This window comes from Sus scrofa, chromosome 15, assembly GCF_054392235.1.
Source record: "Sus scrofa isolate SSC_HxYL_T2T_F1_AM1 chromosome 15, Sscrofa_HxYL_maternal_Yorkshire_Landrace_v2.0, whole genome shotgun sequence".
NCBI lineage: Eukaryota > Metazoa > Chordata > Mammalia > Artiodactyla > Suidae > Sus > Sus scrofa.
Window position 1 is genome coordinate 102,483,044 of NC_139397.1, and position 12,270 is coordinate 102,495,313.

The following is a 12,270-nucleotide window of genomic DNA, read 5'->3' on the forward strand; positions in this document are numbered from 1 at the left end:
CCATTCTTCCTTTCTTTCTTTTTTTTTTTTTTTGGTTGGATGGTCTCCTGTTATTATCTGCTTGAGTGTATTTTTTTTTTCATTTTTTGCAAATGCAATATTTGGTTTTGGCTTGTGGTTGCCCTGTTTTTTAAGTATGCTAACCCCTTCCCATAATTGTGTGTTTTAGCCTGATGGTCCTGTAAGTTCAAACACTTCATTACTATATTAAAATTAAGAGAGACATACATACAAACAAAAAGGGTTATTTACCTCCTAACATCCCTTGCCCACATTTTATGGTTTTGATGACTCTTTTATTTTTTTCTTTTTAATTTTATTTTGTTTGAAGCATGTTCATGATTAAATCTGTATGCTGGCTTATTTGAGTGACTGCTCTCTGATTGCGATTTCCTCAGTCCTAGTTCTTCCTCTTCTTCTTCTTCTTTTTTTCTTTTTTCTTCCCTTTCCTTCTTTTCTTTTTGGTTTAGAGAAGCCCTTTCAATATTTCCTTTAACCTGGGTTTTGTGTTGCTGTATTCTTTAAGTTTTTGTTTGTTGGGAAAAATTTTTATTTCCCCTTCTATTTTAAATGATATTCTTGCTGGATAAAGTATTCTAGGTTGCATATTTTTTCCTTTGAGCACTTTAAATATCTCTTGCCATTCCCTCCTGGCCTGTAGTGTTTCTGTAGAGAAATCAGCTGATATTCTTATGGGGGTTCCCTTGTAGGTAACATTCTGTTTTTCTCTTGCTGCCTTTAGGATCCTCTCTTTATCACTAACTTTTGCCATTTTTATTATGATGTGTCTTGGTGTGGGTCTGTTTGGGTTCAGTTTGTTTGGGGCCCTCTGTGCTTCTTGTATCTTGAATCCAGTATCCTTTAGATTTGGGAAGTTTCCAGCGATAATTTCTTCAAATATATTTTCCACCCCCTTATCTTTTTCTACTCCTTTTGGAATTCCTATTATGCGTAGATTGGCCCGCTTTGTATTATCCCATAGGTCTCTTATATTGCTTTCTAGTTTTTTGATTCGGTTTTCTGTCTGTTGACTGGATTGAGTGATTTCCATTATTCTATCTTCCATATCACTGATTCGTTCTTCTGCATTATTCATTCTGGTTTTTACTGCCCCTAGTTCAGTTTGCATCTCTGCAAATGAATGTTCTAGTTTTTCTTGGCTCCTCCTTCTATTTTCTAGCTCCTTTCTGAGGGTATCTGCATTACTGTTCATATCTTCTCTTAATTCCTTCAGTATTTTCAGTATTTCTCTTTTGAACTCCAGGTCTGTCTGACTGCAGAGATCTGTTTCATTGTTGACTGTTTTAGGTGAGTTCTCCTGTTGGTTTGACTGGGGGTGGTTTCTCAGCTTCTTCATCTTGCTTGTTGTTTTCTTTCTCCTGAGGGAGTTGTACTCTCCGTTATCGGGCAGTGTTTGCCTTGTCACTGCCGTGGAATATTTCCTGAGGGCTGGCGTTGTTGGTCAATCTTTTTTGAGGCAGTGTGGCTTTTCTGGAGTGTTGATGGGGCTAACAGTGTTTCTTTGAAGCAAAGGAGGACTTCCTGAGGGCAGACAGGACTGGGAGGTCCACCCCACGATGGTAGCAGATTTCACTTGGTCATGCAGAGCTTGCTCTGGTGTTTTTAGGCTGTGGGGTTCTTGCAGGGAGTTGGCGGTGTTGGGCAGCTGCTCTTCAGGGGTGCATCACCCCCTGGGGGCTGGAGCAGCTATCTGGGTCACTGAGAACCTAAGAGGCTCTTCCCTAGGGCAGCCCAACTCAGAAGGACAGCCTGAGAATGTAGGCGGATCTTTTCACAGTCTGGCCGAGCTTGTTGCAGCTTTTCTGGGCTGCAGGGCCTCTTCCAGGGGGCTGGTGGTGCTGAGCAGTTATTTCACGGGAGTGGGGCACCCCCTGGGAGCTTGGGCGGGTAGCAGGGCCCTTGGAGACCCAAGAGGCTCCTCCCCAGGGCAGCCCGACTCAGAAAAACCGTCTGAGATCTTTTCCCGATTTGGCCAGGCTTGTTGCAGCTTTTCTGGGCTGCAGGGGGTCCTGCCTGGAGCTGGCAGTCCTATGCAGCTGGTCCACTAGGTCTCAGCACCCCCTGGGGGCTTGGGCGGGTAATAGGGCCCTTGGAGACCCAAGAGGCTCCTCCCCAGGGCAGCCCGACTCAGAAAGACCGTCTGAGATCTTTTCCCGATTCGGCCAGGCTTGTTGCAGCTTTTCTGGGCTGCAGGGGGTCCTGCCTGGAGCTGGCAGTCCTATGCAGCTGGTCCACTAGGTCTCAGCACCCCCTGGGGGCTTGGGCGGGTAGCAAGGCCCTTGGAGACCCAAGAGGCTCCTCCCCGGGGCAGCCCGACTCAGAAAAACCGTCGGAGAATTAGGCCGATCTATTCACGGCCTGGCTAGGCTTGTTCTAGCTTTTCTGGGCTGCAGGCCTTTTCTCGGGGGCTGGTGGTGTTTGGTGCTGCTCTGCGGAAGTATAGCCCCTCCAAAGGGCAAGCAGGCCTGTGCAGGGACAGCCCCTGCGGTGGTAGGCTTCAGGCAACTGTTGAGGCCAGCCCTCCTGGATGGCAGGCAGCCCCAGGTTCGGCGAGAGCGTAGGGGGTGGTGGGGGTGGGGGGAGGGAATGCACTGGGAAGCACAGCTTTCTGCTAGCTAGTGGGCCTGTAAGCTTGCTGTGGCGTGGGGGGTACTCTATGGGGACCCACCCCTTCTTCTCTCCCCTCCCCAGCACAGGTGCAGACCAAGCTCTTCTCCCAGGTTCCCTCTGAGGCGGCTTTTCCCTTCCCTGCTCCTAGAGTATTGTTCCCTTCCTCTGCGACAGCTTTGTTTTCTAGTCTCCCAGGCAGTCTCTGCCCCGTCAAATGGTTTAGAGACCTCCCAAGCAGTTTCTGCTCTGCCCCGCCCCCCTAGCCCGGGGACTAATCTCTGGAGCCAAGGTCTTGGTGCCCAGCCCCCACCCAGGCGTCCCCCGGCCCTTTCCCAGGGACTAACCTCTGGAGCCGAGGATTCGGTGCCCAGCCCCCACCCAGGCGTCTCAATTTTTGGTGACTGTGCCCGTAGTTCAGACGGTCCGTTGGGTTCTTGATCGGTTTTTCCGTATTCCGACTTACTGCTACACTCTTCTCTGCATCTGGGGATTCCACCAGTTTGTTTGATCTTTCCCCCAGTAGGTGACTTTCCAGGGTGCGGGATCCCTTTCTCCTCCGCAGTTCCCTTTCGGGAGTGCCCGTCCCGCTCGGATTCACCTTCTCTCACTCTCCTCTTTTCTCCCGTTCTGCCCAATAATGTCACGAACTTCTTGCCGTTATTGGAGTTTAGGTTCCTCTGCCAGCGATTGGTTGCTGTTTGTGTGAGTCATTTATTCTGTAGATGTGCTTTTTTTGTTGTGTTTGTGGGAGAGGGCGAGCGTGTCCCCCTACTCCTCCGCCATCTTGTCCTCCTCTCCGCCAATGTAATCTTGAAAAAGAAGAACAAAGTTTGTGGAATCACACTCTCAAAATTAAAACTATATTACATATTAGAGAAATTCAAATCAAAACTACAGTAAAGTATCACCTCACACCTGTCACAAACACTTCCTGTATCATTGGTGGGAATGTAAACTGGTACGATCACTATGGAGAACATGATGTAAGTTTCATAAAAAACTAAAAATAGAGCTACCATATGACCCAGCAATCCCACTGCTGGGCATATATCTGGAAAAGAAAAAAAAAATTAATTTGAGAAGTTACATGCACCTCACTGTTCATTATAGTATTGTTTACAATAGCCAAGATATGGAAAAAACCTAATTGTCCATCAACAGAGGAATGGATAAAGAAGATGTGGTACATATGTACAACAGAATATTACTCAGCCATAAGAAAGAATGAAATAGTGCTATTTACAGCAATGTGGATGGACCTAGAGATTAATATACTATATGAAAGAAGCCAGAGAAAGACAAACATCATATGATATCATTTATATGTGAAATCTAAAATATGACACAAATGAACTTATTTACCAAACAGAAATGACTCACAGACCTAGAAAACAAACTTACAATTAACAAAGAGGAAAGTGGGGTAGGGATAAATTAGAAATTTCACAGTGATAGATACACACTACTAAATATAAAATGATAAACAATAAGGACCTACTGCATAACGTAGGAAGTTATATTCAGTATCTTGTAATAATCTATAATGAGAAAGAATCTGAAGATACCTATCTATATATATTATATATATTACTTTATATATACATATTATATGTATATATTAAATTACTGTTACTATTAAATTACCCATGACATTCTTTACGGAACTAGAACAAATAATCCAAAAATTAATATGGGGCTATAAAAGACCCAGAATACACACACACACACACACACACACACACATTTACATATACATATAAACACATATTATATAAATATATACATATAATATATATTCATATATATTATATAATATATATATATAAATTATATGAACATGATTGAGAGGTACAAACTTCCAGTCATAAAATAAATAAGTCATGGGGATATAATGTATAGCATAGGAATACAGTAACCAACATTCTAATACTTTTGTATGGTGACAGATGGTTACTAGACTTATTGTGGTGATCATTTATTTTACATATAAATGTCTAAACACTATGTTGTACACCTAAAACTAGTATACTATTATATGTAAACTATATTTTAATAAAAATATTAAAAATACACATATGCAAACACACACACATACAATGGGAAAATGTTCAGCCATAAAAAAGAATGAAATATTGCCATTTGTGATAACATGGATAGAATTTGAAGACATTATAGTAAATAAAATAAATCAAAGGTAAGTACTATACTATCTTACTTACATGTGAAATCTAAAAACAAACAAAAGAATCCCCCAAAAAAACAAGTTCATAGTACAGAGTATAGATTGGTGGTTGCTAGAGGCAGGGGTTGCGATTTGGGTAAAATGAGTGGAAAGAGTCAAAAGGTACAAAAAATATGTTATGGGGATGTAATATACAGCATTATGAGTATAGTTAGTAATACAGTATTGCATATTTGAAAGTTGCTAGGAGAGTAAATCTTAAAAGTCCTCATCACAAGAAAAACCATTTTCTTAACTATGTATGGTGACAAATGCTAACTAGACTTATTGTAGTGATTACTTAACAATATATACAAATATTGAATCATTTTGTTTAAATGAAACTAATACAATGTCACATGTCAATTATACCTCAGTAAAACTAGAAATTCTCATTCTTTTAGTTGTGACAATAGTATTGTAGTTATGCTAAAAAATTCCTGAAGTTTAGATAATAGTACAAATATTTATAATGACATATGTTATTTGTGATTTGCTCAAAATAATATAAGTAGGGAAAATTGAGTAGAAGTTAAATGAATAAATTGACCAAATAGGTAGTTGTTGAAATTGGTGATAGATACTTGGGAGTTCACTAAATGTCTGACTGATTTTTGTATCTGAAATATGTCTGTTTTGATACCAGTAGCACATTGTCTTGATTACAATGGCTTTATAATACTGTCTGAAGTCTGGGTTATGTCTCCTGCTTGGTTTTTGTTTCTCAGGATTGTTTTGGCAATTATAGGTCTTTTACAGTTCCAAATAAAATTTTGGACTATTTGGTTCTAGTTCTGTGAAAATTGTCTTGGGTAATTTAATAGAGATTGCATTGAATCTGTAGATTGCTTTGGGTAATATGGCCATTTTTACGATATTAATTTTTCCAATCCAGGAGCAGGGGATATCTTTCCATTTCTTTGAATCCTCTTTAATTTCCTTGATTAATGTTTTATAGTTCTGGGCATGTAAGTCTTTCACCTCCTTGGTCAGGTGTATTCCCAGGTATTTGATTTTTTTGGATGTGATTTTAAAAGGTATTGTATTTTTGTATTTCTTTTCTAATATTTCATTGTTAGTATGTAGAAATGTGACTGATTTCTTAATCTTATATCCTGCTACTTTGCTGAATTTGTTGATCAGTTCAAGTAGTTTTTGTGTGGAGTCCTTGGGTTTTCTATATATAGTATCATGTCATCTGCATACAGTGACAATTTTACCTCTTCTCTTCCTATTTGGATGCCTTTTATTTCTTTTGTTTGTCTGATTGCTGTGCCTAGGACTTCCAGTACTATGTTGAATAACAGTGGTGAGAGTGGACATCCTTGTCTTGTTCCAGATGTTAGTGGGAGGCATTCAGCTTTTCTCCATTGAGTATTAACTTTTCTGTGGGTTTGTCATCAGAGGCTTTTATCATATTCAGGTATGTTCCCTCTAAACCCACTTTGGTAAGTGTTTGTATTATGAATGGATGTTGGACTTTGTCAAATGTTTTTTCTGCATCTATTGAGATAATCATGTGGTTTTTGACTTTTCTTTTGTTAATGTGGTGTATGATATTGATTGATTTGTGTATGTTGAACCATCCTAGTGAACCTGGGATGAATCCCACTTGGTCGTGGTGTATGATCTTTTTTTGTATTGTTGGATGTGGCTGGCTAAAATTTTGTTGAGAATTTTTGCATCTATATTCATCAAAGATATTGGCCTACAATTTTCTTTTTTGGTAGTATCTTTGTCTGGTTTTGGAATTAGGGTGATGACGGCATCATAGAATGTCTTTGGGAGTATTCCTTCTTCTTTAAAATTTTGAAAAAGTTTAAGGAGGATGGGTATAAGTTCCTCTCTGAGTGTTTGGTAGAATTCTTTTGCGAAGCCATCTGGTCCTGGACTTCTATTTGTAGGGAGTGTTTTTATGACATATTCAATTCCATTTCTAGTGATTGGTCTGTTCAGTTGATCTATTTCTTTTTGATTCAGTTTTGGCAGGCCGTAAGTCTCTAGAAAGTTGTCCATTTCTTCTAGGTTGTCAAATTTATTGGCATATAATTGTTCATAGCATTCTCTTAGGGTTTTTTTGTATCTCTGCAGAATCCTTTGTAATCTCTGCTCTTTCATTTCTTATTTTGTTTATTTGGGTTTTTTTCTCTCCTATTTTTCGTGAGTCTAGGCAGAGGTTTGTCAACTTTGTTTACCTTTTCAAAGAACCAGCTCTTGGTTTTATTGATTTTTTTTATTGTCTTTTGAATCTCTATTTTATTGATTTCCTCTCTGATCTTTTGATTTGAAGCAAAGTTTTCCACGACTCTCAGGAATTGTTATCAAGACTGAAATTTTGCCAAATAATTAGGCAATAAAAATGGAAAATGCTTTTATTAAAAAAGACTAATGAAGTAGGCAATCTCTGATTAAGTTGGATATAATCAGAGATATCCAGAAAAAATATAAATTATCTAAAATGACCCAAGAGGAAGTAGACCTGTCTACATTGATTACTATTTAAGAAATGGGAAATGTTTTTGGAGATAATAATAAAAAGTCACTAGGTCCAGATTGTTTTATACCTGAATTCAATCTAACTTTCAAAGCACATATAATTCTCCCATTATTTATTGCTTCAGACTGTAGGAAAAGGCCACAATTAATTCTTTTTTTTGTCTTTTTGCCTTTTATAGGGCCACTCCCACAGCATATGGAGGTTCCCAGGCTAGGGGTCGAATCGGAGCTGTAGCCACCTGCCTACACCACAGCCACAGCAACGCGGAATCTGAGCCACGTCTGCAACCTACACCACAGCTCATGGTAATGCCGGATTCTTTAACCCACTGAGCAAGGCCAGGGACCGAACCCACAACCTCATGGTCCCTAGTCGGATTCGTTAACCACTGCGCCACGACGGGAACTCCCGCAATTAATTTTTAAAGATAACCTTAATACTGCATACTAATAAGAATAGTTAAACAAATATTCATGAAGATAGATACAAATGCCACAGAACATTACCAAATTAGATTCAGCAAAATATTAAAGAGTAATGAACCATAATTGAGTGATTTTTTGGTTTTCAGAGTTGAAAGATAGTTTAACATCAGTAAATCTATTAATATAAATCATTACATTAGCATATTAAACAAGAAAAACCATGTAATTGTATTAATTGATGTTTTTCTCTTTTTTTGTATTGCTGGCATATTTGGAAGGTACATTTTAGTTCAGTACTCATCTCATTTTGCAGATAGCTTCTGGAGCAACCCACAAATTTTCCATTCCATAAACTTGTATGGTGGAGGGTAAGGAAAGGAAGCATACAGAAAATCTTTTCCAGTTCCTCTGGAAGAGCAGGTTGCTAAGGCCATCCAAATGAAGTTCACATTGGCTCAAATCAAGCTCATTATGTAGTACAGAGTCATTATATGATATATAATGATTAAGTTGCTCTAATGACTAATGGAATACATTTTATGTCTTATTAAAATGCAAATTATCTCAGCAGGAATAAAGTATTCAGCTCCATTTGCCAATTACAACAATGGAGACTTCATTAGGAAAGTGGAAAGGAGGACAAATACATTGGATATGTAAGATGCGGAGAAAGTTATAACATCAAGAAGAAAAAAGTACTTCATGAGATAAATTTTACTGACCTAATACTTTGGCTTAGGGTGAGCCCAAATGTCTGTGCTCTGATCACAGAGGCCTCAATGGGAAAGGAAAGGGCAGATTCAGAGGGAGGAAAGATTAGCATTTAAGTACCTCCCATGGTCCCTTTTGATAGGCATTTTAATAACAGCAAGCACTGTAATTGTTCACAATTTTTAGATGAGGAGACTGAATTTTAGGGAGGTTAAGTATCTGGCACAAGGTGACCCAGCTATTTAAATGCCAAGCCAAATTTTAATTCAAGTTTGTGTGACTCCAAAGTCAGTATTGTTTTCCCACTGAAATAATTAAAGGAAAGAATATTCAATGACATAATTTTCTTCTATAATGATAATATGAGATGAGTGTTACATATACATATTGTACCAGGCATACAAGTATTTCATTAACTGAGTCATTAAGAACTTTAGCAGAAAATGTCCTTTTTTTGTTAAACACAAAGAAGAAAAGCCAGTGGGAATCACTTTGTTTCTCTAGTGTATGTAAGTTTAATTAGGCATTAAAACCAGCCAAGCCAACTGTCTCTCTTTGAGAGCCAAGGTTTTAAAAAATTATTTTCTGAATACATATATTCTTTCTCTCCCTCTCTTTGAATTATAGATATATGTACATATGTATATGTATATAATTTATGTATATATGTGTATATACATATATCTATAATTTATATATATGTATGATACCAATATATGCTCTCTAATACGTCATTTAACAAATCAAGATTTTAACATTTATCTGGGCAATTAAAAATTACATGTTTTGGAGTTCCCTGGTGGCCTAGAGGTTAAGGATTTGGCATTGTCACTGCTGTGGCATGGGTTTGATCCCTGGCCCAGGAACTTCTGCATGCTGTAGGTGTAGCCCCCCAAAATTACATGTTTTGAGTTTCAAAAATAATTATGAACATCTCTTCTTGGAAAATCTGTTCTTGAAGTAATTACCTATGTAAGGGTTTGCAGGTAGAGTTTTTTCTCTACTTTAAAGCAGATTAGGAAATAAATTAGTGAGTTTTTCTTAGAACTGTTTAGAGTAAATGCTTGTGTAGCTTATTCTTCTCATACATTTAAGTAGTAGTCTATATTAGTTAGAAAATTAAAATACAATATATAGTATATAAATTATATATTATGCATTTTTGTATATGACTATATTCAAACACATTATCTTAATGTTTTGTCAGTTTATCATTGCAGTGAAGTTTTAGAAATAGTTTGGGTGTGCAATTTTATGTAATTTTACCTATATGGGAAAGGAATTTGAAAAGGAATGGATATATATGTATGTAAAACTGGTTTACTTTGCTATACACCTGAAACTAACACAACTTTTGTAATCAACTATACTTCAATAAAATTTTTTAAAAAGTAAAAAAATAATAAATAAAAATAAAAAACTGAGTTCCCATCATGGCTCAGCAGAAACGAATCTGACTAGTATCCATGAGAACACAGGTTCGATCCCTGGCCTCATTCAGTGGGTTATGGATCCAGCATTGCCATGAGTTGTGGTGCAGGTTGCAGATGTGGTTCAGATCTGGCATTGCTATGGCTGTGGTAGGCCAGTGGTTATAGCTCCAATTCGACCCTTAGCCTGGGAATCTCCATATGCCATGAGTGTGACCTTAAGAAGACAAAAAAAATAAAGTAAAAAATAGAAATAATAAAAGAGATATTGGGAGTTCCTGTTGTGGCGCAGTGGTTAACAAATCCGACTAGGAACCATGAGGTTGTGGGTTCAGTCCCTGGCCTAGCTCAGTGGGTTAAGGATCCGGCCTTGCAGTGAGCTGTGGTGTAGGTCACAAACACAGTTAGGACCCCACGTTGCTGTGGCTATGGTGTAGGCCGGCATCTACAGCTCCAATTAGACCCCTAGCCTGGGAACCTCCATATGCCGCAGGAAGCGGCCCTAAAAAAGGCAAAAAGAAAAAAAAAAGATATTGTAAGATAATCCTCTGTTATACTATTTTTCATTCTCATCAGAAACTTCTTTAAAACTTTATCAATAGAAAATGTTGTCATACTTTGATTTCCAATCAGAGAGTTAGAGATGGTATCTTAATCTACATTTTTTTGTTAGGAATTAACACATTCTTAAACATATTCTTATATGTTTAAAGCCATTTGTGTTTTACTTAATTCACTTCTTCTATACTGATTACAGCCTTTTGTCTATTTTTCTTGTTCTTCAGGATTCTATCTGAAAAGTATTAAGCCCTTTGCCAGTGAAAAGTTGAAATTTTTTTTTTATTGACTTTGCATTAGTTGGTCACAACTAAAAATTTCTGATACAGTCAAACACGTCAATCTTTTATTGTTTCTGGATTTCGAGTTAACGATAGAAATTCTTCAAGTCTTATACTTGTCTTCTCCTAGTACTGGCATTGTTTCATTTACCAGTACTTGTATTATTTCATTTTCAACATTTAGATGTTTGATCCATTTGTAGTTTATCTTTGTAGACACAATTTTATCTTTCTCCATTTTTAGAAAATGTAGTTAGTTCTACCATAGTATTTGCTTTGAAAATAAAGTTATTCCAATGTAATTGATATGTTAGGGAACAGTCTGAACTAATTAATTTTGCATTTGCTCATGCATAGTTTTATCTGTGTGAAACACTAGATGCATATAGAAAATACCCAGATAATCTGAACTATACTATGCAGGAGTACACAAAATGGAAGCACACACACGTACCCCCTCAGCTGTCTACCTTAGTTCACCACATGTTTTATCCCACAAGGTGTATTTTACTGTTAATTCATAGGTTTGTAAACTTTTCTAAGTTAAAAAAACCCCACTCTTTTAAAAATCACAAACATGCAAAAATAAAATCACAAACATGCTTAAACATCCTGGTTCAAAAATACGAAGTAGTGCATACAGGAGGAAAACTGTAAAACCAGAAATAAAGATGTTCAAAGAAATGAAAAAGTATGTGATAATGTTTAAGTAAAAGGCATAAAGGAATTCAAGGCTGTGAAGTCATTAAAAAGAAGATCTAAATAAACAGAAGAAATGGAAAGATTGTAGAATATGGATTGAAGACCAAACAGCATTGTGAACAATACTTCTCATAATCAAAGAGGAAGCATAATCTATATATGAAGCCTTAGACATCACCAAATCCTGCAGAAGTGACTTTTATTTAAGTGCTGGATTGGTGATTTTAAACATCACTCATTTTCAAAGTCTTCAGCTGTCTGGTGGAGCCATGAATACAAAAAGAAAACCACAAAATTTCTAGCAGTGAAACATGTTAACAGAAGTAGGCTATATACTGTATCACATTGAAGTTTTGATGAGACAGGTATCTATTAAAAATGCAGGCTTCAAAGAACCTACATCTCAAAGGCAGAAAAACAAGTCCAAGTATTTAAGACTGCAAAACATCACAAATTGGGATAATCTTCCTTCTACCACTTCATAGTGTGTCACAGGCTGCAACCCTTTCTAAATTCACTTACACAAACAAGCTTCTGGTCTTTTTCAAAGGTGAGTGCCATTTATTATGGCATATAAGTATGTATGTCTTTCTTAACCATTTAGCATGTATAAAACTGTGCTATACTTAAAAAATTGGATTCCTATATTTTTTGTTACTGATGCAGTTTTTGAGTGTTGAACCCTTACCCATTTTTCCCATAAGCTCTCTGATTTTTGTTGTGTGAGTCTGCATAATGGGGTGATTTTTAGAAACATATATTTTCTATTATAGCAGAACTTACTGTACATATTTTCTGATTACTTGAAATGCTG

The 12,270-nt window shown here is 37.3% G+C and overlaps 1 long non-coding RNA gene across 2 annotated transcripts in view; it reads right to left on the reverse strand.

The window, feature by feature from the left end:
* Positions 1 to 12,270, reverse strand: part of LOC110257183 (uncharacterized) — a 95,100-nt gene that overhangs the window by 25,000 nt on the left and 57,830 nt on the right. Inside the window, exon 4 of one of the 2 annotated variants that reach the window (XR_002339458.2) lies at positions 487 to 3,440. The exons of the other annotated variant lie outside the window; for it this stretch is intronic. This is a non-coding gene — a long non-coding RNA (uncharacterized LOC110257183). Of the gene's footprint in view, positions 1 to 486; positions 3,441 to 12,270 lie in introns of those variants that run through there. 2 annotated transcript variants of the gene reach the window in all.